Genomic DNA, 25,295 nt, shown 5'->3' on the forward strand with positions numbered 1-25,295 from the left:
GGCTTTGAGTGTTCAGATGTCGGTGCAAGCTTTAATCAGCAGCTGTGCCGGCGAGAAACGCCCGTGTGAAATGGAAGCGGCAGAGATGCTCCTGTCTGAGTGCTTTAGGGGCTCCCCAGGAGGGTACTGCCGCGCAGGTGCTGGCCTTTCAAGGCTTTAGGAGCACTCTTGTCCCTTTGTGGTCACATCAGCAGCAGCCAAGGGTGTCCCTGCGGTTTGCGGAGCTGAGGAGATGCTCGGTGGAGGTGGGTGCCAAAGAGCTGCCCGCGCCCGAGACTCCTGCATGAGAAAATGCAGCACCCAGGCTCTGGCAGAAATAACAGTGTCTGGTATCAATGACTGGCCGCTGACTGTTGACCATATGGTCTCTTAGGCCGTTGTTTGATGCCATTCTTTCAGGTGGATTTTTGCAATACTACTTCTGGTAGTTTTGTCGGTGAGTGGAGCAGATTTCTTGAGCCGTTTCTCTTTTGTTTCAAGCCAACCTTTTGGTCTGTGCTCTCCATTGTGTTTAGGACCCTACTGTGTTTCCTGGCGTTGGGGGAAGAGGGTCTGAGGGTGCTGACAGCAATGACAGATGTTAACATCTCAAAGTTTTCTGTCTGTATGCTTACCGTGCAAAATGTCACCTGTCGTAATGGATTTTGCTGTTTGTGTCAGAGGCAGCGACGAGCAGTTCTGTCCCTCCCTGTGTTCTGAGGACGCGGATGCTCCACTGCGCTGGCACCGGGGGCCTCACTGTGGGGAGCCAGGAGCAGCAGCACATGGAGAGTGTCCCCTTGGCAAGGTCCTGGTGGGCAGAGCCCTCCTGTTGCGCAGAGCTCAACCCGGATAACCCGGAGGGAAGGGGCTGTCCCAGTGCTCTGGCTGTGCCGAGGGGCTGGTTTGTGCTCAGCACCAGGTGGGCGGCTGTTTCTTTGCAGGTCATGGCCAAGGCTAAAGATGTATTCCCTCGGCGGGAAGGTCAAGAGGTGGAATGGCAGGAAGCAGTTTTGTGATCCTGAGCTACAAATGGTGGAAAACTGCCCTTGTTTTGAGGTCTGAGCTTGTTCCGTGTTGGTGAGGATTGTATTTAATTCCATGGTGTGTTTGTGCGGTACCTGCTGTCTCTCTAGACAGCTGTACTTAGTCTTACTGTTATCACCATGGCTGTTCACTAGTGATAAAGGCCAAGCTGAAGAGGATGAGGATCCTGATACTTGAGAACTGGGCTTTAATTTGGGTTTGTCTGTTTTAACAAACAGAGTCAAGACACTATGTGGATCTGCTTCCTTCAAGACCTAAATTATGCTTTTATTGACTCCTCAGGCTTTGGGAAATCATGGTGAAAGAATGTAGGAAAACCATTGGGGAAAACTTCCCCGCTTCTTAGTGTTAAGAGCTGCCTCTTATAAATTGGAATAGCTCCCTGCGCCATTCCCTTTCTGTTATTTTAAATATGAGCTAGTCTGTATGATGAATAAATATGTTAACTTAATAGTACAGTTGCTTTAAATCAAGTGGCTTTATTGCAGGTGGTAGCTCTGGATATTCTGCCCAGCAGAGACCTGTTGATGTTGCATCTTTTGTGCTGTGGCCACCTGGCACTGGCCTCCTCTCACAGAAAAGGAGGATTCGGGTAACTTAGCTTACACGAGCAGCCCTTCAGAATTCTGCCTGCCATGCTGATTTAAAGGAAAGCAGCAATTCTGTAGCTCCTTTCATGAATTCCATCACGCACACCCTGGCCGTGCCACCCACCAGCCTTCCTCACCTGCAGAGTCTGCCTCTGCTGTAGCAAAGCCCAGCCTAAGAGCTGAGCTCGGGCGAGCGCAGGCTGCGGGCTGGTTTTAGCAGCCCGGGGGCTGAGGTGCCGCCTGGGCTCTTCTCAGCTAACCCCGCAGCTAATGGATGCTGCTTCCTGACGTAAGAGCAGATGAGAAACTCTGGCCCAGGGGCTAAGCTACATGGAACTGCGCTTTCAGAGGTTAAGCTGATTGCAGATCTCTCATAAATAAATCTTTCTGTATTAATAAATAAATGCTTGCAATAGTTGCTTTATTATAGGGCATGGAAGCTTTCGGAAAGAGAAATTTCCCGAATGAGCCATTTCTGCAGTCTCTGCTGGCTTTAAAAGATCGGTGTCATTAGTTGAGTTCTGCCTTCTCCATTAGATTGCAGCGTGTGCTCTTCGCTTGCATGTATGGTTGATGCACTTGAAAGACTGTGGAAAAAGATAAAATATCCAGCCGGTTTACCGGGTGGTTTTGGGGAGACTGGGCGGCCTTTTAATGCGTCTGTCCTGTACTTGGGTCTTTGAGAAGGGGAGGGTTTCCCGCTGAAGCCGGAGTGGCCGTTGTTGGTGGCTGCAGAGGCCTGGCTGGGTGTCTGCTGCTGACTCATTCTTCCTGCTACAATTCTCTTAAAAGAGAAAAATTCCGGTGTCTGTATGTTACAAATAGTCAGATTCCTCTTTCTACAGGGAACGATACTTGTTGGAAATCGATCTCACCTAATCCAAAGCATTCCAAATGTAATAATTAAGATCTGCTTAGTTTCCACACTCGATGGGTGGGGAGACAATAGCTTGGTCTTTGAAACCGTGCTTTGTCTTTTGAAAACAATCTTACCAATGTTACATAAATGCCGTATTGCAGCCCGCCCTTATTAGCCACTGATTAGAGGGTCCTTTGTGAAGCGTTGCCTGTTTCTGACATAATTTAATTAATATGGAACCAGTAAAATTCCTATGGAAACAAAACAGGAGCAGGTTTCATACCACATAAATGTGTGTTCTGGGCTATGAAAGTGAACACAAAACTGATTTCTTAATGGGACTGCTAGAAACACAAACAAATCTACAGAGACATGGTTGTACGCCTCAGCTAGAAATGTATGTTTGTGGATGTAATTAAACTTGAGTTAATAACATATTGTCCTCAGTCTTGGCGAAGAACCATGTTTGGGCTGTGGCTACGTGTCCAAAGCATTTTGACTAGATTAACTTCTCCATGCAGCGTGGTCTGGAGCTTTCAAAGCACTTGGGCAGCTGCCGCGTGTTCCAGCTCGTTCCTCGCACAGCACGATGAACCCTTTCCTGCAGACGGATGGGTGATGGAGAAACGGGGGACTGTCCCTGTCCCCGAGCTGCCGTAGGAGGCGGTGGGCGAGCTGGAGAGACACGGTTCAGCAGCGATACGTGAGGAAGGGCGAAGGTGATGCTTCATGATTCACTTTTTGCATTGCAAATCCTGTTTTGTAAGTAAGCTGCTTCCACCGATGCATTAAATGATTTATTATCTTTCAGAGCTTTTCTTCACCCTGGAAAAAAACAAAAGATGATCAGTGGGTTTTTTGTAAAGCTCTGTGCTGAACATTACATGATTAAGTTGTAATTTTGAAGTGACGCATTTGGGCATATAATTTTCAAGACCACGTTTGGTTTCAGGGATCATAAATACTGATTCCAGCCATAATGAAGTGCTGTGCTACTTACCATGTTCCTATCATTGTTGTGTATCTTTTGTTTAAATTATTAAATCACGGTGGCTATAGCCATAATAATGTGGTTGTTTTATGTCTTAGAACAGGGGAAAATAATTTTATTTAGTTGGAATAATGTAATTGTAACATGCCTCTGGGTTGGAGTTAAAGGGGGAGGTGGTGCAGGTGGCTGGCAAGACAACGTTCTTCTCTTGATGATTTTCTGCAGCAAATTCCACCACCGTGAAGTGGCAGCCTATTTGTTTTTAATGGAACAACTTGCGAGTCAACACGGGGATGTTTACGGTGACAAGGGAAGCAGTAGGAAAACAGAGGCTGTAAAATCCCACTCGTTAAGGGTAGCGAGTGGGTGACTGGCTCAGTCGGGTGCATCTTGGGGGAGGAGGCGTAGGATCCGAGAAACTCGAGGCATTTTGGGCAAAGCGCTGAACTTTGCGTCTCCGACGGCCATCGGTGGGTTGAGCTGCTGTTGAGATCCTCTGGTGCAAAACGCTTTACAGATCAAGCATTTATTTCCCCTTTTGAAGAGAAAAGTTGCGTGATGGTTTCTTGAATCAGGATGGCTGCACCAATTTGGATATAATTCGATAAATGAAGTATAAAGGCCCATTGAATGACCTCCTGTTAAATACAGGAGTGCCTGAACCATTTGTGCTTTAGATCTTGCTCCACATCTTTGTGTTTCCTGCTCATGCTGTTCGTTAAAGGAGTCTCCTGTGCCCTGTTGGTTTTGGGCTGATAATGGATAGCCAAGTGGTGCATGCTGAAAAGACTATTTCTGTATAAATAAAGCAGTGTGCTTCTCTTTGTGTAAAGAGATATGGGGCAGAAACCCTTCTGTTTTCCCCTTTTTTTGTTTGTGCTTGAGCCCTGGAATGTGTTAGTGCTCTTTAGGTACCCCCTCCAAGTCCAGTTTGTTGGGGCATCCCATCCTCCCTGGGAAACCTGAGGCTTCTGTGGCTGCAGCACAGGCTGTGGTTTCTTTCCAAATGAATCATGAGGGTTTTACAAGCTGTGAAACTTCTCTGGAGAGCTGAAGGGTGTGACCCAGCTTACAGAGCTGAATATACCCTGAATATCTGATACTTTTGGCTGCCAGCAGGAATCTCCCCCTCTCCCTTCAGACAGGATGCAGCTCAACCCTTTTGCTGCAGCTGCCCCGAAGCTTTGCTGTGACTCCCTTAAGGACGAGGTGTAAGAAGCGATAAAACTTTGTTAGTGTTAGTTCCTTTGGTTTATGTAACTTTCTTTATGAGGAATAAGCTTATGCATTTGGAGGACAGCAGTTTACCATCTCTGCTGGGCTGCAGCACCGAGGTATGTGACGTGTGCTCCCGCTGTCACCACCTGGACCTGGGACGCGTGAGCAGCCCTGGGGAGAGCTGGCACGTCCCCTGGTCTGTGGGATGTGTGCTGGGCTGGGAAAAGCTGGAAATCCAGGGTGTTGCTGGTAGTTCCGAGCTCCAGGTACGGACCCGTTGAGCGTGCTCCTTGTGCGGTGGCACCGGTAGATTTTCCTCTCTCTGATGCGACTCCAAAGCGATTTGGCTGCCCCAGGGAGAGACGTAGGGCACTGGCCAGGAAATCTGGAGCTGGCAGTGACATGGAGCTGGCAAAGGACAAACCAGGCAGGTAGGAACTGTCGGGAGCTCTGGGAAATTAGAGGGGATTTTTTTGTTGTTTATTTGTTTATTTTCCCTGGCATATGTCAAGAGTCGGTGGTTCAGAAGGGGAATACCTGGCACAGCGTGGTGGCAGCTTACCCAGCTGCTTTCGCCAGAAGCCTTTGGACCTATTCTTCTTGGTGTAAATAAATCAAAATAAATAAAGCTCTTGTTACTAGAAATAAAACTAAATTAGTATGATTACCTTGAGTCCCTGGATGCACCGTACATGGTCCGCATTTCTTCCTTTTCTCCCTCTGCAGGCAATTAATGTAGAAAGGGGGGACCATCAGCGTGCACAGACTTGAGCCAGGCAGCGTGACGGCTCATAATAACTTTCTCCTAAGATAAAAGAGATATTTTTATGGTTTGAATTTTTTATTTGCCTTTCCCCCTGGTGGGAGAGAATTACTGGTGATGATAGTTGGTAGACTGGCTCCTGTTGGGAAGCACTGAATGGAGGAAGGATTTATTGAAGGAAATGTGTGGCTAATTCCATGATAAGCACTTTTTTTTCCCCGTATTTAAAGAGGTTGTTTATAACTAAGAAACCATTAGCACCCAGGAGGTAATTTTGTTGTAGCGGTACCTTATTGAATGAAAGCTTGGTAGTCTGTTGCTGGATGGAGGCCTCGGGAACAGATAATACTGTACCTCAGTTGTTAGGATTTTTTGTGGTTTTTTTTTCTCCTTTTCTTTAAATGGAGGTTGGTGCAGCTCCTTCCCATGTAGTCTAAAGAACAGCTTGGTGAGGTACATGTCAGCATTTGAATTATGCTTTTCATTTCTTGTAGCCAATTCTAGTATTCTTCTCTCACTCCCAGGGTTTCTAGAAGGTTTCTCGACAAATCTTCCCTCTCACCCCCTGCAACCCAGAGACAAAAACCCAAGAGCTCCTTTGCATGCTACCCGGCTGCTTTGCTTCTGTCTGGTGCTGTTAGAGAAATGCTGTGATTTTTTTGCAAAGGTTATTAAAACAGGGGTGGCAGAACCACGCCGTAAAGAATCCTGGTCAGGTTAGTGCCCACAGCTCTCCCTGTACCACAGGGCAGTCAGAACTCATCAGTGTAAAACCTTCCCCAGCAAGGGAGTAAACAACACAGATTAACTGGTACAGGGTGCTGAGCGCTCTGCATCCCTTACGTGAAGTGGATTTTGTTACTTCTGCCTCAAAAGCTGACCTGTACTAATAATCCTATTTTTAAACAAACTTCCAGGTTTTCCCCACGGTAGCAGTTAAGAGATAAGAGGTAGAAGTGCGTGGCAAAACCAGAGTATGGCGAAGATGGAGGATCATTGCTAGAGCAGAGCACCTCTTTGGTTTAGAATAATCTTTCATGTGCTTGAAGAAAGGGTAATATGTTCCAAATGATCTCCACCCTGCAACCTTTGGAGCTGTTGCTGCAGGACAGCGAACACAAAACCTCTTTTGGTGGAAAAAACGGTGAGGAAGGTCGTGTGTATTTTGCGTCTTCCCCCTTCTGTCCTCCAGATAAAGCATGTTTGGGCTGGAGTGCTCTGAGCTACCCAGGTGCAGAGGATTTGATGGATTCTCCATATTGCCAGCCCTAATTTTAGCTCCACTCCGCACGGTTCGTGCCAATACTCCCCCACTCGCATTTGCACTTTGGGTAGCGGTTATTACACAGCGTGAGCTCCGCACACGTGCCGCTCCTCCCGCAGCTCCGCTGGCAGCAGTTATTTGTATTCCCCACAATAAAACCGTGGGGTTTGCGTGGGGCCGGGGCCGGTGGGAGGACGTGAACGCGTCCCTGCGGAGCGCGGCGGTGTCGGAGGCAATAGGATGGGAGGAAAAGGGGAGAGAGCTCTGTAATTCCTTCTGCTTTTCATTGAAGTGGAGAAACAGCTCTGCATCGCGGGTTGTGTTCTCACACGCACTTCTGCTCGGAAAGGACTCCCAGTCCAATTTATCAAGGCAGAGACTTGACGTGAGTCCAAATGCACTTGACAATGGTCTCTCCGCTGTCAGAACCTCTCCTCGTTCTGCGATCAAAACAAAGCTCCCCAGTAACGCTCTTTCCTTCCTTCCTGCAGCACTGTAGAGTCCTGCATCTGGGCAGGGACAACCCCAGGTTCCAGTACAAGTTGGGGAATGACCTATTAGAGAGCAGTGTAGGGGAAAGGGACCTGGGGGTCCTTGGGGACAGCAGGGTGATCGTGAGCCAGCACTGGGCCCTTGTGGCCAGGAAGGCCAATGGCATCCTGGGGTGGATTAGAAGGGGGTGGTTAGTAGATCGAGAGAGGTCCTCCTTCCCTTCTATTCCGCCCTGGTGAGACCACATCTGGAATATTTTGTCCAGTTCTGGGCCCCTCAGTTCCAGAAGGACAGGGAACTGCTGGAGAGGGTCCAGCGCAGGGCAACAAAGATGACGAAGGGAGTGGAGCATCTCCCGTGTGAGGAAAGGCTGAGGGAGCTGGGGCTCTTTAGCTTGGAGAAGAGGAGGCTAAGGGGGGACCTTAGTAATGTCTGTAAGTGTATAAAAGGTGAATTTCATGAGGATGGAGCCAGGCTCTTCTCAGTGGCAAACAATGATAGGACAAGGGGTAATGGGATCAAGCTGGAACACAAGAGGTTCCACTTAAATTTGAGAAGAAACTTGTTCTCAGTGAGGGTGGCAGAGCCTGGCCCAGGCTGCCCAGGGAGGTTGTGGAGTCTCCTTCTCTGCAGACATTCAAACCCGCCTGGACCCCTTCCTGTGGAACCTCAGCTGGGTGTTCCTGCTCCATGGGGGGATTGCACTGGGTGATCTTCTGAGGTCCCTTCCAATCCCAAACATACTGTGATACTTAAGAAGGACTCGGCATCCCGGAGCTGTTCTGGGGAGGAGGTATTCAAACCATTTTTCCATTTGAAAATCTGGCAGAGCAGCGCATCCAAAATGAGATAACCACGGAGAAACGGTTTGGATTTACGCTGTCTTTAACTGGATCGCATAAGATTTTATTTACTGATAGCGTCCAAAGGGAGCTGTCGAAATACTGCAGAAAGAGTGAATGCATCCATTGTGGTAATGTGCTTTTGATAAATGCATTATGGCATAGTTATGAAGTCAGGAAGAAGCCTTAATTACTGTTATGAAGCCATTAGAGTCTAAAGCAGCAATCTGAGCTCTTGTTCCAATTGTGTTTCGTGTTTCTTCACCAAACACTTCAGCACAAAAAAAAAGTGCTTGTTTTAGAAGGTAATTTATGCCTTTTATTTCCTTTGCCTTTTTAAAATGGTGCAGAAGCGACGAAGAGCACTTGAATATGGTAACAGTGAGCTCCATGGATTCACATAAATAAAAATACAACCTTTACACCCATTGGCAGGGAAGCCAACGCCGTATGAGCTGCTGACTATTTTCTGTTACCTGTGCCCATATAGTATAAGAAATGGCTGAACTTGATTCTCCCATCTTAAAAAAAAAAGGAGGAAAAATAAAAAGTGGGGGGGCAGGCAAGAGGGAGCGAGGACTGAATTGGTCTCTGGGGCTGGGGAAGGAGAAAGGCTCATCTCGGAAAGCTTTTTATGAATTAAAATTGCTTTGGGAGATCAGTCTGTGTTTATAACCTGCACACAGGGTCAAGAAACGGCCGGTCCCTGGAAGGCTGAGCTGTCCCCGCAGGCAGAGCCCGCGCCAGCTTATGGGCGAGCAACTGCAGTGCAAACTATTTGGAGCTGTCTATCCTTATACCAGAAATGTGTGCAAAGGAGGAGTTTCATTTTCATACATTTATTGTATTTTTATTCCTTAAATTATTCCGAGAAAGACTGTTCAATGCTCAGTCATCTGTTTTTTTAGTGCTTAGTGAATATTCTTTAACTTCCCAGTAGTGCAGTATTTATAGCAGGTGTTAATTTAATAGAGTGAACTTTGTTACCCTTCAGGATACAAGCATCTTAATTTAAAAACAAAAACTGACAAAAACATAGTTGTAAATCAAAGGTTAACAGGCATAACAACATGAAGGTATTGTTTGCTCAGTTGTTAAATTGCTACTGTGCTGCTTTCTTACATGGAATATTTCTTCAGTGACAGGAGGGTTAGGTACAAGTTGTACTGTTATGAGAAAGGAGGAATGAACCTTAGTTTTTAGTGTTTTTCTAAAGCCAATTGCGTATAATAATTGCAGGCACAGTGCGGTAGCACGGATGCTTTTGAGGGTGGCAGTGGGAAGCGCCATCAGCAATGGTCGTTTTATACGGGGTTCCAGCTGCATTTCATCCTCAGTTGGGGTTCCGGCTCTCGGCCATTTCTCACCAGCAGTGAGGCCCTTTGTTCACAAGATTTTGGTGTAGAAAACAGCAGTTGAAGGAGCTGTGGCCACGAATGGGTGGATTGGTGGCGTCCCAGCCCTCCCAGGGCAGTGGGGCCTGTGTGGGTGTCTGGGCCTCTGCAGGTGTCTGGGCCTCGGGCCGTGTGTTCACACCGAGTCTGGGGTTCAACCTCTTCAGTCCTCACTCAGATCATTTCAGAGGTCTCAAGAACGTCTGCTCAGTACGTTGGAGCAGTTTTGTCCTTTCATGTGTTTATTGTTGCTGTGGGACAAGGTCTGTTGTGGTTTCTGAAGGTTGTGCTCGTAGACTGTTTTTCTGGTTTGATTCAGATATCGGCAATTTAAAAAACAACAACAAAACACTAAACACACACACACTCCCAAACACTTAACTGTTCCCGGGCTGTGTTGTCTTTCTCTGTGTGCTTGCAGCATACTGAGCTGGGGAAGGTGATGATGATAAATATTACCGCCTTGCTTCCCAAAGCTGTTGGGTACGATCTCTCGCTGCAGCATCTGAAGTATTACTGGAAATACTCCGAACTGTTATAACAACATCTCTGGAGTCATTTTTCTTTTCCAAAAGTCTTTCCCTTCCCCCTCTTTCTGGGTAGCAGGCTGTAATTAGCAGCGAGATTCAGGTGTTGCTGAACGTGCCAGGCTCTTGAATCACGCAGCACATAGCGAGTGCGGAGATGTTCCCGTTCCTTCAGATTAAAACATTAATTCTCGGGTCGCACTGGTAGTGCTGCCGCAGTTTTCATGACGTTTGTGTATTTCCAAACTTAAAATGCTTCCAGTTGTGATGTTTGTCCTGATCGACTGTTTGTTACAGGCTTTGGTGTTCTGAAATTTGGGTTGACTTCTTGAAATCTGGCGTATGGCATTAAAATGCACAGAGTGCTGTGTCTCTGTAGAGTGACAACGCTCCAGGTTAAACCTGAGCACTACTACTCCTGAGGAGATGGGCCGAGTATTTTTTCCTCTCCAGTGTACTCTACTCTGAATAGTTTTACAGTTAATACATCTTTATGTGGTTAATCTAATACCTATTATTTCCTCTTTGTTTCAAATTTGAGTAGTTTGGGCCACTTCATGCTTCAGAGATCTAATTGAACTGAAGTTGTTCACAGGTGTAAGCTTGTGGATGTATTAGCTGGTTAACCTGTAGCTCTAAAGAACCGCTTGATGGGTCCAGAGAAATTTAACAAGGTGGTTTCCCCACTTTCCACATCTGGTCCACGTCAGGTTCTGTTGGGTTGTTGTGGTTCCAGCCGGTCTCACCAGCCTTCAGCGTAGCTCATCCTAAACTGAGGATGTATTTATGTACTCAGAGGATGGAGTTGATGTCTTAACCTGCAGTCCGGTGCTGCTCCGCGGTTTTCTGGTTTGTTAATATTTCCATAGAAGGCGCCTGGAGCTCCTGCAGTGGTGTCGCAGGGTTTGAGTTTCCCCGGGCAGGTGTGTGTCTGTCCCAGCCCCAGGGGGATTTGTAGCCAGTTCAGCTCTGTCCCTTGCAGAATTTCCCGAGGATGTTGTGCCCCAGCCCCACGCACGCGTTGGCAGACGCTGAAACCAACCCTTTGTCTTCAGGCATTTGGGGCAAACGCCAACAGAAAATGGCACAGAGGACAAAAAGTAAATTGGCCTGCTAAAATCCTTTCAGCTTTAACTATTACAGATATAATTAGAAACACAGGCAAAGATTATTATCCTGTAAGTGCCTTTCTAGTCTGTTCTGCTTTTGTAACCTTTCTTTTTTCATCTGTCATTCTGTCTCGCTGCATTGTTTCTGCTTGCAGCCTGGCGTCTCCACCACCATGTCCCATTGCTGCCTTAACGCTTTGCGCCGAGTCTGTTTGCTTTTCCCTGGTATTTACGTCATCGCTGTCGTCTTTTGGCTCTGGATTGGTGTTCCCGTGAATTCACCATCATTCAAACAAATAGGTAGCTCTCTTTACTGCAAGAAAATGCAGCGCTGCCTTCTGCAGCTGCTCACTCCCGAGCTCCCCGGGCTGTACATCTTCCCATTCTGCTACTTGGTAGATTAATTTTTTATTAGTATTATTATTTTTCGGTTGCATCAGAAGTGAGAAGTTGAAGCTTTGTGTGAACTGGTCCCTATAGGTGCCAATGTGGGAAGCAGAGGGGTCCATAGGAGTGGGGGTGCAGCTCCTATGTCAGGCAGGAGCTGCCTGTGGATCGTGGAGAAGCACCGAATCCTGCGAGAACACACCCCAGTTTGCCCAGGGATTGCCCACATCATCTTTATGTCCTTTTACACTCACCAGAACTGTCCCCCAATGAACCCTAAAGCTCAAGGAGAGGAATACTGTGGAGTCTTTTGTAGCTGCTTTTGTCCCTGCTCTGTCTGTAATCTGTTGCAGCAACACTTTAGGTCTCTGAGGCTTGTTCTGTTCTGAAAAGCTTTTTTGGCAGAGCCATCTCCCTTAGAAGCATCGTTTGCACCAGCACTGCCCAGCCTGGCAGTGACTGTGGTTGGAGCGGGCGGTTCTCAGTCAGCAGGATCCGCTCTGCTGTGGGGCTGCATCTCCCTCCCCTGACCAAAAAAACCCCCACAAACCCCAACCTAAAAAAAAAACCAAACTCCAGATAAAGAAACCAACCTCAAACAAACCAGAAAACCACCCAAAAAAGAGCCCCTGAGTGGGAAGGGGATGTGCCGGTCAAGCTTAGATGTCAAAGCCCTTCCCTGTGTGCACCCTGTGGTACCCAGGAGATGGGTCCTCCGATGGTGGGTGGGGGTTCTGCTTTCCAAAGACCTTTGTTAGGATCCTACGGCTCTTCCTCCCCAAGGTTATTGCCCCCTGCAACTCTTCAGTGTCATTTTATATATGCATTTATGTATGTTTCTGTCAGCATTGAGTGACTATTGATACTCAACAGCTCCAAGACTGGGGTGTCTTGGGCACCCAGAAAGGAGCAGCAGCTCCTTGTAAAACAAACTCCCCTAAAGCACTCGCGCTTGTTATTTCTCAGATAGAACCGAGACGTTCGGCCCTGCCCAAAGGGAGATCGATGGTGTGTTTGGGTTCCCTGTTGCTTTCCGTGTACACGAGTGTGTTTATTTTATTTAAGGAGTTGGTACATAATCAGTCTTAAAATTAACTGACTGCCTGTTGACTTGTCACCCTGTGAATGAAAACACATTGCTTGTAATTTGTTTGACATTATTCTGTCCTGTTGTCAGGCTTCTAATTACATTTAGAACATAACCCAGATGTCTGTCTGTCTCCTTCTGTCTCTTTTTTATTGTTATTATTATTATTTATCTTTTTAATTGTAAAACATAGAAGGAAATATTTCTCTGAAGTGATGGCAGTCTGTTTGCTCCTCTGTCTTTTTGCGAGATGAGTAGGTGGTTGCGGGTTTATCTCTTAAAAAACTCTGTTCCTTTTCAAATGAAGTGTCAGTTTGGGCATCCAAAATCCCAAGTCCCTTGTGCCTTTGGATCGACCTTCTGTGTGCTTCAGGGGTATTGAAATGTGTCTCTATTTGCATTAAAACGTTTCTCTAGATACCGCTTTCTAAAAATGATCACATTCCCCACCTTATTTATTTTTAAAGAAGAGATAAATTGCTTGTGCTTTGCGAAGATTAAAATGTTAATGTATTTAAACGTAACAGTGGAGGAGAGGCGAGGCAGGAGGGGTTGCCCTTTCAGAACGCGTACAAATGAGCAATCTTTTACTGAATCCATTGGATGAGCACGTAATAGTCCTTGCCAGCGTTGGCTTTTGATAACTACCAAAGGAGAACTCAGGCTGCTCAGCGTGAGGCTTCATTGCTCAAAACCCATCTTGTAACTTGAATTTTCCTAGATCCACAAGCTTTTAAGCACCGGAAACACTGGTGTGGGATCAACGATGTCCTCAAGCCCCGTTTTCCAAAAACACAAAACCACTTTGCTGCTTTATTAATGCAACTTCTGAATGCTTTACCTCTGATCCCACTTGGATGAGACCTTTTTGGCCACCGAACAAGCTCCATGCCCCTTGTGGTGGTTCTTTTTTAGCAGATCTAAATTTGCGAGGCAGTGGGAGTGTGTTTTTGGGGACAAGAAACTTGACTCCTGGTCCCTGCTGACTGGGGTTTTTTGGTGTTGTTGATCGACAGCTTTCCTAGCTCTGAGCTGTGAAGGATTACTGTTATGTTTAAATGCTGTTTCCCTTAGAGAAAAGAGTCTGATCTGGCTGGTTCCAGCAGGGAACAGATTTTTCGATTCTGCAAAGCTTTGCTCAAGCAGAGCTCATGGTAGGGGAGAAGGAGAAACTACAGGAAGAACGCAGTGGGTCACAATAGGAAAGAAAAACTGGAAAGAGCAAAATGAAGTGATCATGTGTTCAATACAAGTGCTGTATGTGACACTTCAGTATAGAACCTGCAAATTATTATGTGGTCCCTGCCATTAGATACATATACATCCCTCATTTTCCCCACTGCATCGCAGGCAACAGGATCTTAATGAAGGGCAAACTGTGCAGACAAATCCCCTGAACCACTTGTGCCTCAGCATGAATCAAGCTCCGGTTTGTGTTGCCTCCATTGTTCCATGATGATGCGATGGTGCTTTCTGATCCACTGCTGGTGTTTCTGGGGGTCTGGGCACGTTAGACCCAATACAAAGGGATTCTGGCTGAGCAACGGAACATCGTGTGCTGCATCTGGCGTAAAACTGCACCAGGGACAGAAGCTGAACCCTGGCTTTTCGTGATGGAGGAGCCACTTCCCCAGAAGGACAGGACTGACTGGTAGAGTTGGGTTTGGCTTAACTACTGCTGGGGTTTGCGTACCGAGTGTCTTGTCGTGGAGTTGGTGGTTGGGAGAGGGGCTGGAGGGAGGGATGTTGTCATTTGGAGTTCCTCTCTGATCCCTTCTGCTTTTGTTGGCAGCTGACAAAGGGGAAAAGGCATTTGTGGCTCTGGCCGCTGAGCCCAAGCCTGGCTGCTGGTTCCATCCAGGGTCTCTTGGCCCCGGCTGCGTTTGAAGATATCGGCCTTTATAGGAGCTGACAAACGAGAGTTAATTGATGATCCAGCAGCACAATAATGTCAGAAATCCTAGTTGTATTTTGCTGTTCCTGCATGTTCTTCAACCTGGAACTATTTTATGTGGTTTTTAGCCTGCAGGGAGGTTATCGTCGTGTCCATGTACAGCAAAGGATGAAAACTGGGAGTAGGTGCTTTGGGAAGAGAAGCAGGTGGATTGGTTTGCTTCGTGTACAAGAAGAGAGCAGGGGATTGCCAAAACCTAGCTGTGAGAAGCTGCTTTCGGTCCAAGTGGTTGGTGGAGCAAAAAAGGGTTTCTCTAATGGTTTGGTGTTTAGTGTTCTCTCTTATTTTTTTTCCTGCTAAAGCAGCAAAATGTAGGACCGTGCTGCCTACCTACTACATGTGTAACCTCAAGTTCAGTAAAGCTGAACTTGAAAAAAAATCCATTTAAAAACCAATAAAGCTTTGAAGGAATGTCCATGTCATTTAAATAAGTAGCACTCGTGCTCAGGCTTTCTCTCTGTACCTGCTTTCCAATTTCCCTTCTCTCAATACATCTGACTAACGCCGGGATCCTTCTCTGTTTGAGCTCTGCTGTTCATGAATAGAACAAGTCTTATCTGAAGGCTGGTGAACACTTACGAGGAGGAGGCGTGCTCAGGTGAACAATGTGCGTAAATAGCAAAGAGCTGAAGGGCCGAGTCCTGGGAATAACAATTGAGAAGAGGTGACCCTGTTGAATACGTGATGAAGCACAGTTTTCTCTGCTTGCTGGCCCTGGTGAGGGTAAGAGTGGGTTTCTGTTACAGGACTTGCCATGCAGGATGAGGTTCAGCTGGGCACGCAGCGGTGATCTCCTCCCCCCAAATCCTGTTGGTTTTTACCAGGCTGAAGCGGTGCTGTCGGTAGGGTCATCTTTTGAAATGGTGCTGAGGGCACCTGCAATGGAAATAATGATTTATTTTCCATTATGAGCAGTGCTGACTGAGTTATCCTGCTCCTTCTCTACAACAGGCTGATTGTTTGTCTGTTTGTTTTTTCAGGAGTAATCCTTAGCGCACTCACTTGCAAAAAGCTCGTAGGACGGGCTCCGTCTTTGCCATGATTATCTCTAATGCTCTTCTTCCTCTTATTGCAGCCCTCTCGTGTGGTTGCTAAACCAGATGTTGACATCACCCTCCCTGTCCCTCTGTATCCCTGAGCTGTAAGGGAGAAAACAAGTGCCTGTTAACCCATGGAGGGCTCCTCTGAAATCCAAGTGCTGCCTTCCCAGGAGGAAAGAGCAAAGCTGCATGACAAAGGCGGCTTCTTCAAGTGCTTTCCAGCCCTTCAATGGAAATAACCGGGGAATACACTGTTGTCGCTTATTTAATTACTGTTACCAGGTTGTTTGTTTAGGGCAGCGTTTTAAATGTAACTGGCATAAAGAGATTGGGTAAACTCATTACCTGTTGTGCTTGAGACAATTCCTGGGTCTCCCTGGTCTTACCTGAGGAAAATGATCCACTTAGAGCATCTTGACAGAAGGGCTGCAGAGAGCCTGCTGGGGCCAGGGCAATTCAGAATACGTGGTGCTAATGCTGATGTGCTCATTTTCTGCTGGGTGTCTGGAGCTTCTGTTAGCATAAAAGATTTGATACGCTGGTTTCAATGCAGAATAAGCGTAAAAGTGCCCTTAGCTGCGTTTCCAGGAGGCGGCTAACACACATACGTTATCTCTGTAACATTTCAGTGGTGATAAGGCATCTGTAGCTCTTTCCGTGACACAGTTTAGTAAATCCAGCAGCAGCCCTTGGCCTTTGACTCTTAGAGAACCTGTGGAGCTGCTTTTTGACTTTGCTGCAGAAAGTGGCGTGTAATGAGCACCAGAAAACCCCAGTGTTTATATATAAAGCACCAACTTTTCAGTCTTGTTGGGCTCAGGCTCAGACTTCCTCAGTCATCCCTGTGTTAGACATGTGCTTCACATCAAGAATAGAGGCCAAAACGTGTCAGCTGCTTTGTTCTGCCCTTTCACATCCCTTGTGCCTCTCCTTGTGCAGGGGAACAGTACCCTGACACCTCTTGTCAAAAACGCTCCCTTTTCCCCTTGCCCTAAACCGGCTGCTGTGATGTTTTCCCATCGGCAGCCCCAAGCCTGTGGAGCTGTGTGTTTTCTGGGAACACAGCTGCTGCTCTTGACCCATCTGCCAGCAATCCTGCTCTTCAGACACAGCTTGCTTCCTCCTCATGTCTCCCTGCTCCATTGGAAACAAACATTTTAACACAGCTTTGCTTCGAGCAAAAGAACAACTCGCTCTCCTTTTGAGGACGTGTTTCAGAGCATGGATGAATTCAAGAACGGGCTGAATCTACTGTCAAATGGGTGGTTTAATTTGGACAACTGTATGAAGTATTTGTCACTGTGGAAAATCTCTTCTTCCACTGCATAAAAATCCCTTAAGCAAGTGTGTCTGGGCAGTGCCAAAGCTGGTTAGTGGAGGGCGAAGCTTCTGAGAGCCTCTGTCCTTTATGCTTAAAAGAAAACTGAGTCCATGCTTCATCTTTAATTGAGTTGAGAATTGCTCTGGTGCCAGGGCTTTCTCAGCAGCACAGCCCATACTGGTAAAGGAGTAAGAATAGCAATGCATTTCACTGCTTAAAGGAAACAAGGGCGGGGTGGGGAAAGCAAAACAAACAAACAAAGTGACACAAACAACAAACAAAACAAACCCAGGAAAAGCTCAATCACAAAATACAAACTGAAGAGCAAGCTGCTTTTAAAACACCTTCCTCTCACCTCTGCTAAAAGGGGCACGTAACTGAATTCCGAAGGGGCTGGATCGTGCGGTCAGGAGCCTTTTCCACATCATGGTCTTGGTGCCAAGGGCGTGCTATGAGATGTCGTCTAATTCCGTTACAAGTGCTCTTCCAGGAACCGTATCATTAGAGTTCACAATTCTGGAAGCTGAGTGGATGCGGTAATACAGCCAGCGTTCTTTTTCCTTCTTCATGCCAAAAACATCCCTGGAATGAGATGTCCTGCTCTTGCGGCTGGGGACAGTGACCCCTGACTGGCTCCTCTCCCCTCCTGGTGCCTTTTTACACCGGTTTTGGGTGCTGGATGGACCCGCCGCGGTCCTGCTGCATCTCCCTTCCCTTTGGGACCTATTCAGTTGCATCTTCTTCACTGGGACACCAGTGAACTTTTCATCCTAGAAGTTAAACTTTTGCCATATGCGGGTCCTCTTGGACACACAAAGCTGCTTTGGTCCATGGGTGGTGTTGCCTGTGCTGCCTGGAGCTTAGCAAAGAGTATGTGATCGCGGTTGGGCTTTGCGCCCTGTGGACCTGTGCTTGGGTGGGAAATCCAGACACACACAGGGGAGGAAAATGAGCTGCAGCCTTTGGGCTCTCACTCGGCACCTCGGCCGTGCTGCGGCTTTTTGTGTTTCTGTGCTCTGTGGTCTGGACAGGCTGCTCAGCTGCCTCGGCTGGTTGGGAAGCGTGTGGTATTTTGAAGAAGAGCATGCTTGAAACTGGAGTGACAGCTTCCTAAATTCCTCCCGTACGGCAGCTCTTCCCGCAACTCTGGGGAGCAGCCCTTGTTCCCTTGAAAGAGCCTCCTTGGTGCTTTCTGCTGTATGGTGATGGATCTGATGTTGCCGTGTCCAGAAGGTATCTGGGCCTTTTTATTGTAATCGTGTTTGTGCATTCAGACCAATTTTGATGGTTACGGAGGTTCAAAAAAATCCCAGAGATCTTAATAAGCTAATTTGGTAACTGTTTGTGGCTTTTGTTGTTCCTCTTTGTTGTGAGGACAGAATGGGTTCATACTGATGAGTGCTGCGTGAAAATTATATTATTAGTAATTACTGGTAATTTCTTGTCTGGAAGTTTCGGGTTTGTGGGAGCACTTAAATCCATTTGCTTCTGTATTCCCTCTGGCTTTGCTGTAACGTCTCTGAGCACCGTGTACCTCAGGACACCTGAGCAGTTCCTTTTTCTCCATGGCAACTTCTCACAGCGGTTCCTGTTCTCTCTCTTTCTGCCTTCGCGTGGTTTTTGTGCCCGCTCGATGTTCATCGTGGTCCATCCAGGCTTCCCAAAGCACGGGGGCAGCGCCAGCCCCGGCTTGTTCAGGATGTCTTGGAGGGCGATGCCTCTGGGATGGGGGAAGGCAGAGGACCAGTGTGTGCTTCACATTTTCCACCCCCTCCAAAGAGAAATTGTGATTTTCTTTTGATTTTAAACACGGAAGGATAACGCAGTGGTTTTTGTCAGCTGGCAAAGCTAAAGATTAGTCACAGAGGCTTGTTTTTCCTGCTAGAGAAGCTGGCGGAAAGGTAAAAAGAGAAGTATACCGTAAAACTGAAGGTTTTTGGATTGTGTGTGGAAACATGCAGGGAGGGCATCTTACCTGGCACAGCTAAGGAAATGGAAGTAAATGGAAATACTGCTTGTTTGTTCAGTTGGAGAGTTACTTTTTTTCCCCTGTACCAAATACTGAGCTTTTTTCATCTAAGATCATCATTATAATAGAAATATTTTTATTACTCCTTCAGACTGACAGTAACAGATGGACTCCTTCAAACCTCTGTCTTTGTTTTGATTTGGTGTCTGGCATCCTAATGGCTTCCCCTGCTCACCATGCCTCGGTATCTCCTTTCCCTTCATCTTCCCCGGTGTCATTGACAGCAGCCTCGGTCAGAAGAGCCAAATGAAGGAGATCTCTGCCTTAGGTGAGGTTTGCAGCCCTTGCAGATGTTCCCGCAGATGTTCCAAGCTTTTGTGAAATGCACGAGCAGATAAAGCAGTGCGCCTTGCTCCTTTCTCTTATTTTTTTTTTTAAGTTGTAGTAATTTTATCAAAATTTTGGACGTTTTTGTTTAACATGGAATCCTAATGACCAGATGTTTTTAAGCAATGTTGGATTCCCTTCACGTTGGAGGTGATGAAGGATGGGGGGCTCTTTAGCCCAGGTGATAAGGTGCCTAATGACTTTTCATTTAGGAAGGCAAGTAAAGCTAAAGGGCAAACAGCTTCTGGGCTCCCAGTGCAGGTTGAGTTTATATTTGTAGCTTTGTTTTGGATGTTGTTTGTATTGGCTAAAGAAACGCTTACGCTCCTCTGGTGCTCTGTGAACTCAGCTGCTGTGCCCTGCAGTGCCCCGGACTCGGCGAGGGAGGAATGTGTGTTATTTTGTGCAATGGAAACACCCGTCCGTTTTCAGAGGCTCAGACTCTGTGAGATGCGTAAAAACCTTTAAACGCCAAAATATCGGCAGAGCGACGCTAAACGTTCCTCTTGGCCAGATAAGTAATGGGAGATTTGCTGTGATTTGTAAAATAACAGTTTGCCAGTGGTCACTTCATGTAAACACTAGCGGGGTTTTTTCATTAATTGATTCCCCCTCCTCCTTTGCAAGAGATATTTAACAGCACATGGAAAATGTGACTGACCGCTAAAGGTCAGATTCTAGTCTACCATTCTGCTTTTATTATCCCGCTTGTCAGAGAGTACAACGCTTGCTTTATCTCCTGTCCAGATTTACTTTTTTTGCACGTTTATCTAATTTTTTCTGCATGTGAATTTTAAATAGGATTTCTATAAAAAATGGTGGCAGTAAAGCTGTTCTCAGAATGTAATTTACTCTGTTTTATAGCTTCTGCTGATCTTTTTTTAGTTTCTTGCTAATGATGGTATTGATTGGAGCGTGGCATTTTTCTGCAGCTGAAAGGGAAGGTTATGCTATTACACTGATTACTTTTTTTAAAAGACTCTCTTACAATAATAAACATATACAGGCAACAGTTACCAGAGCTCATTATTAAGTAGCTGTAAACCCTCTAACAAGATAAACCGTTTAATGTATTGACTTGCTTAGCGTCTTTAGGTCTGCTTTTGATGAAGTGGTAGGTAGAGTATATATTTAGAAACTCAGTCCAGAAAAACAACACATCCATCAGACTAAAGTATTTTTCAAGACCAAATAAGCAACCATGTTTGTGTTTTGCTTTTTTTTTCCTAAGCAGAAAAGTCATGTGCTGTCTGTGAAAGATGCTGGTGGTAGAGCTTGGGCTCACCCAAAGGAAAACCAGGGGCATTCGGCTCAGAGCATCGCAGCGGCAATGGGAGCTGGAGCTCCTATTTGACGGTGGGTGCGACTCGTGGGCTGGTGGAGCGGAGCAGGGGGAGCAGTGAGGCTTGGGCAGCACGAGCCGCTCATGATCTGATCGTATGTGCGAAGTTGAGCGGAGCAGGGAGCAGCGAGGCTTGGGCAGCACGAGCCGCTCGCGATCTGATCGTATGTGCGAGGTCGAGTGGAGCAGGGGGAGCAGCGAGGCTTGGGCAGCACGAGCTGCTCACGATCTGATCTTATGTGCAAGGTCGAGTGGAGCAGGGGGAGCAGTGAGGCTTGGGCAGCACGAGCCACTTGTGATCTGATCATATGTGCGAGGTCGAGCGGAGCAGGGGGAGCAGCGTGGCTTGGGCAGCACGAGCTGCTCGTGATCCGATCGTGTGTGCGAGGTCGAGCGGAGCAGGGGGAGCAGCGTGGCTTGGGCAGCACGAGCCGCTCGTGATCCGATCGTGTGTGCGAGGTCGAGCGGAGCAGGGGGAGCAGCGTGGCTTGGGCAGCACGAGCCGCTCGTGATCCGATCGTATGTGCGAGGTCGAGCGGAGCAGGGGGAGCAGCGTGGCTTGGGCAGCACGAGCCGCTCGTGATCCGATCGTATGTGCGAGGTCGAGCGGAGCAGGGGGAGCAGCGTGGCTTGGGCAGCACGAGCCGCTCGTGATCCGATCGTGTGTGCGAGTTCCAGATGGGCCATTTGAGCAGAGCGGCTCCTCCGTCCTTCCCGTGGGCAGCGTCGTGTCGTGTCGTGGTGAGCAAGTTGGCTTTTTATTGCGTGACCGTGGTGTTGGTTGTGGGAATTTCTGTACGGTCCCGGTGACAATCACACTAAAATATGTTGCTTTGTGAGCTAATGGGCCTGGAGCAAACATCTCTGACCTTTTGAAAAGTGTTTTGTGTCCAGATTTGCTTCCAGACCTCCTGGAATTTGGCTTGACTTTTATTTCTGGCTTTTGTAGAAAGATGCTGCAGCGTGTGGTCAATTGAGCTCAGCACCGGGCGAGCTGCGGATGTTATTCCTCTGCCTGAGAAGGGTTTGGAGATGCATCAGGCATCTCATCAAATGATTCAGTTTGTTAACAAACAGCCTCCTTCCGCGCATGTTTGTGTCTCTCCCAGTAGAGCTGGTTTGCTGCTGCCAAACCCTGGAATGTGGCTCGTATTTCAGAAGAGCAGAGCATCCTGATTTATTTAAAAGCCATCTCTGAGTGTTCTTGACTGTATTTCTTTTTCCCCGTTTTTTTTTTTCGTTCTCACACAAAACCACTTCTCCGAAGTAGGCAAGGGTGTGATGGGATGTATTTAAGCTCTTCGTTTGGTGCGATGGGCTTATTCATTTACAGCTGAAAACATGGGCCATTGGTAGTAATGTGGGTTATTTAGCTGTGTGTTTTTTCTCTGCAGGGAGGTTTGTTTGGCCAAAAGAGTCCACCACTTGTCTGACATACTCCAGTATTTATTTGCTTAATTGATTCCGCTCATAAGGAAAACATATGTCTGGAACGCTTTACTCAGTCCAGGAAAAAGAGAGTTCCTTTGTGTTTATTGACACTAACGACAACGATCCCCTGTAAGGAACAAGGAACAGAGTTGCTTATAATGCCCAGTGAGTTTGTCCTTTGTCCTCACTGGGAAAATGTGGTTATTCCTATCGGGCAGCCTGAGGGACTGAAAGAAGTTCTGTTGACATCAGTTTGGGGTCGGCCGTGTTACCTCCGAACGCCCGAGCTGCCGCGGGACTGGGCAGGATCGGACGCGTGGATTTTTTTCCCGCCAGAGTTACTTATTTCACCACATGTGTTTTAGCTTGTCAGCCTTTTTGAGGCTTTCCTGCTGTGGTTTCTATGGAAATGCCGCGGGTTTGGGTGTGCGGTTCCCCTCCTGACTGCAGCTCAGGCACTCTCTGGGTTGCTGGGCTGGTGCTAATTCTGCTGCAGGAAGGGGGTGTTTGTGTATAAGAGCTGCCAGTTACGCAAAGAGCAACCCGAAAGAGTTGCCTTCCCCATCTCCTGGAGGTGAGAGGATGAATCCAAAAAGCATCAGCAGGTGACAGGCTTGAGGCTGGACCTTACGGTCCCCAGTCCCCCTGGTTTTGCTGCACCCCAGGAGCAGTCTCAGGGATCGACTGTTGGTTTGGAGAGGAGAGGGCACCTGAGAAACATGTTTCTATCAAGTGAAAAGCTTCTCTACCACCTTTTCCAGAAGAATTGGTACATGCTGAGTGACAGAATCGCAGAATGTGAGGGATTGGAAGGGACCTGGAAAGCTCACCCAGTGCAATCCCCCCGTGGGAGCAGGAACACCCAGCTGAGGTTCCACAGGAAGGTGTCCAGGCGGGTTTGAATGTCTGCAGAGAAGGAGACTCCACAACCTCCTTGGGCAGCCTGGGCCAGGCTCTGCCACCCTCAGTGACAAGAAGTTTCTTCTCATATTTAAGTGGAACCTCTTGTGTTCCAGTTTGCACCCATTGCCCTTTGTCCTATCGTTGGTTGTCACCGAGAAGAGCCTGGCTCCATCCTCCTGACACTCACCCTTTATACATTTATAAACATTAATGAGGTATCTAAGGGGACTGGGAGCGTTCCTAGCTCTATGCGCAAAGCTGTGCACATTTTAAAATAAAAACTGCGGAGGTTTCTTTCAATTCTCCTTATTTTGAGTCAATGCACTCTCTTTTCCAGTGTTTCTCAATGTTGAGAACACCAGGCTGGGCAGTGATGATATTTTAGCTCTGCATACAGGATTAGTGGTGTCCTAGGGGCACCTTGTGTTCCAGCAAACCAGCAACTTGCAAAAAGAAACCCAAAACAGCGGTGTTTTTTAGCTGATGGTTCTGTGTTGAACAAGGGTTTTAATCTGACAATACTGTCAATCACATTCGGAGTTGAAGAGCTGTAAGTGGGCTGTGCTTGCTGGTACCAAAGCTTTGTGTGCGCTCAAGTGCCGCTTAGGAGCTTCTTCCAGAGAACTGTTCGGTACAGATGGCAGATAAACTCTAAAGGTATAAATGCATTTAGTTAACTAATCCCCTTTCACTTTGAGTAGGACTTTTAAGTGGTAACTTAAGCATTGATCCTGGGGCATCTCAAACCATAAACGAGGGGCTGAGATGGATTTTGGGGACAGCTGCCCTTGCAGATACCACCGAGAATGTTTTTTGGGAACATCCCTGGGGGTGTGGATCCAGCTCGAGGTATTAATGCAAACTTTCACCATGTCATCTCAGCAAACCATTTGCTCCAATAAATGTGACAAGCTGACTTGGGGCTTCAGGGGCACTGCAGGAATTCATCCCTAAATCCCAGAGGAGCTCAGTACTGGGAAGTGTTTGGGAGGCTGATATTGCTGGGTTTAGAATCCTGGAGGTGATTGCCAGAGAGAGGAATATGAGAAAATCACTTCCTTTGCCTTCAGTTATGGTCAATTTATAACTGTTTGGCTAATGTGATTATCTTACCTTGCCTGGGGTGATAAATGGGATGGATAGCTGTGTTGTGTTTATTGGGGCCCTGTTGACCCCAATAAATGACCTTAGTTTGAAAGTGTACAAACTTTTGCAGGAACAAGTACCATAAAGAGGAAAGTGCAGCTTTCTCCGCTTTTCCCTGTGACAGGCTTTGAAAATCGGTCATTATTCTGTAACACAACAGTTACAATCCTGTCTGTCAGCGTGGAACTGGAAAGTATTTTCAGCTCAAAATAAGCTCCACAAGGAGAATAGTTTCCATGTTATCCCCTGGTCAGGGGAAAGCCACTAGACTTTAGTCCTAAATAAAGATTCCAGCCTTCTTCGGTGCTCTAAGAAGCAGAAGCGATTGTCCTAAAATTGACCGCAAGCTTAACAAGTCTGCTCTTCTGCAGTTGCTCTTTGCATTGACCAAGTCAAGGAGTTGTGTAAAGTGTAAGGTGGAGAACTTTCCGAAACGCATGTAGTGAAGCATCAGTTAGTTGGCAAGACATTTTCAAAGTGTGCCAATGTCCTTTTGTCATCTTCAGCCCTGCTGGGAGAAAAACACTGACCTGTGGCTGAGGTGACGAAGATTTTACTTGGTTTTGATACAGTCCTACGTATTTGGTAAGTTGGAGATGCTTCTAATGTATTCAGCAGTAGATCATCCTCGAAGCAGTGCTTGCTGCTTCTTGCTCCTGATGGAGCTGTTGGGATTTTATTGCTGAATTTGCAGAAGATAATGGCTAATCCCATTGGATTCTTCTCTTCTAATTTCAGTGATCAACGGAGATTGACCGCATCGCTAATTTCTGATGCATTTTCAGAAGCAGCAGTTGCGGTTGGTTTGGAATGTGGAAGTTTTCTCCTGCGTTACCTAATTATGTCATTATTGTCACTCAGGGTATTTTTGCAAATTAAGGGGGAAAAGTGACTGCATAACAATGAAACTCATCAACAAGGCTCCCCCAGCCTATTGTGAGTCACCCTTGGTGATTTTAGTGACAAAAATAAGTTTGGTTGGTTTTTTACAAGCGCTGACTCCGCGGTTGCGCATTGCGGGAATGGAGCTGGTTTGTGCTCTGGCTCGTGCCTTGGGAAGAGCCACCGTCACCATGGGTGACCCCTCCTGTGGCTCCTGTCCAGAGAGCCACTGTCACCATGGGTGACACCTCCTGTGGCTCCTGTCCAGCCTCCCACCCCTGCACCTCCAGCCTAGGGCTGACTTGTTAAGCTTTTGGATGGTTTTGGTCTTTATCCATTTTATTTGAAATGCTGAAGCTTCGTAGTGCTGT

General features: G+C 47.1%; 1 protein-coding gene across 9 annotated transcripts in view; it reads left to right on the plus strand.

Annotated features, from left to right (window-relative positions):
- The window catches only part of PITPNM2 (phosphatidylinositol transfer protein membrane associated 2), a 126,361-nt gene that overhangs the window by 22,515 nt on the left and 78,551 nt on the right, over window positions 1-25,295 (plus strand). The window lies entirely within an intron of this gene.

The sequence above is a fragment of the Patagioenas fasciata genome, chromosome 17 (genome assembly GCF_037038585.1).
Source record: "Patagioenas fasciata isolate bPatFas1 chromosome 17, bPatFas1.hap1, whole genome shotgun sequence".
Classification (NCBI taxonomy): domain Eukaryota; kingdom Metazoa; phylum Chordata; class Aves; order Columbiformes; family Columbidae; genus Patagioenas; species Patagioenas fasciata.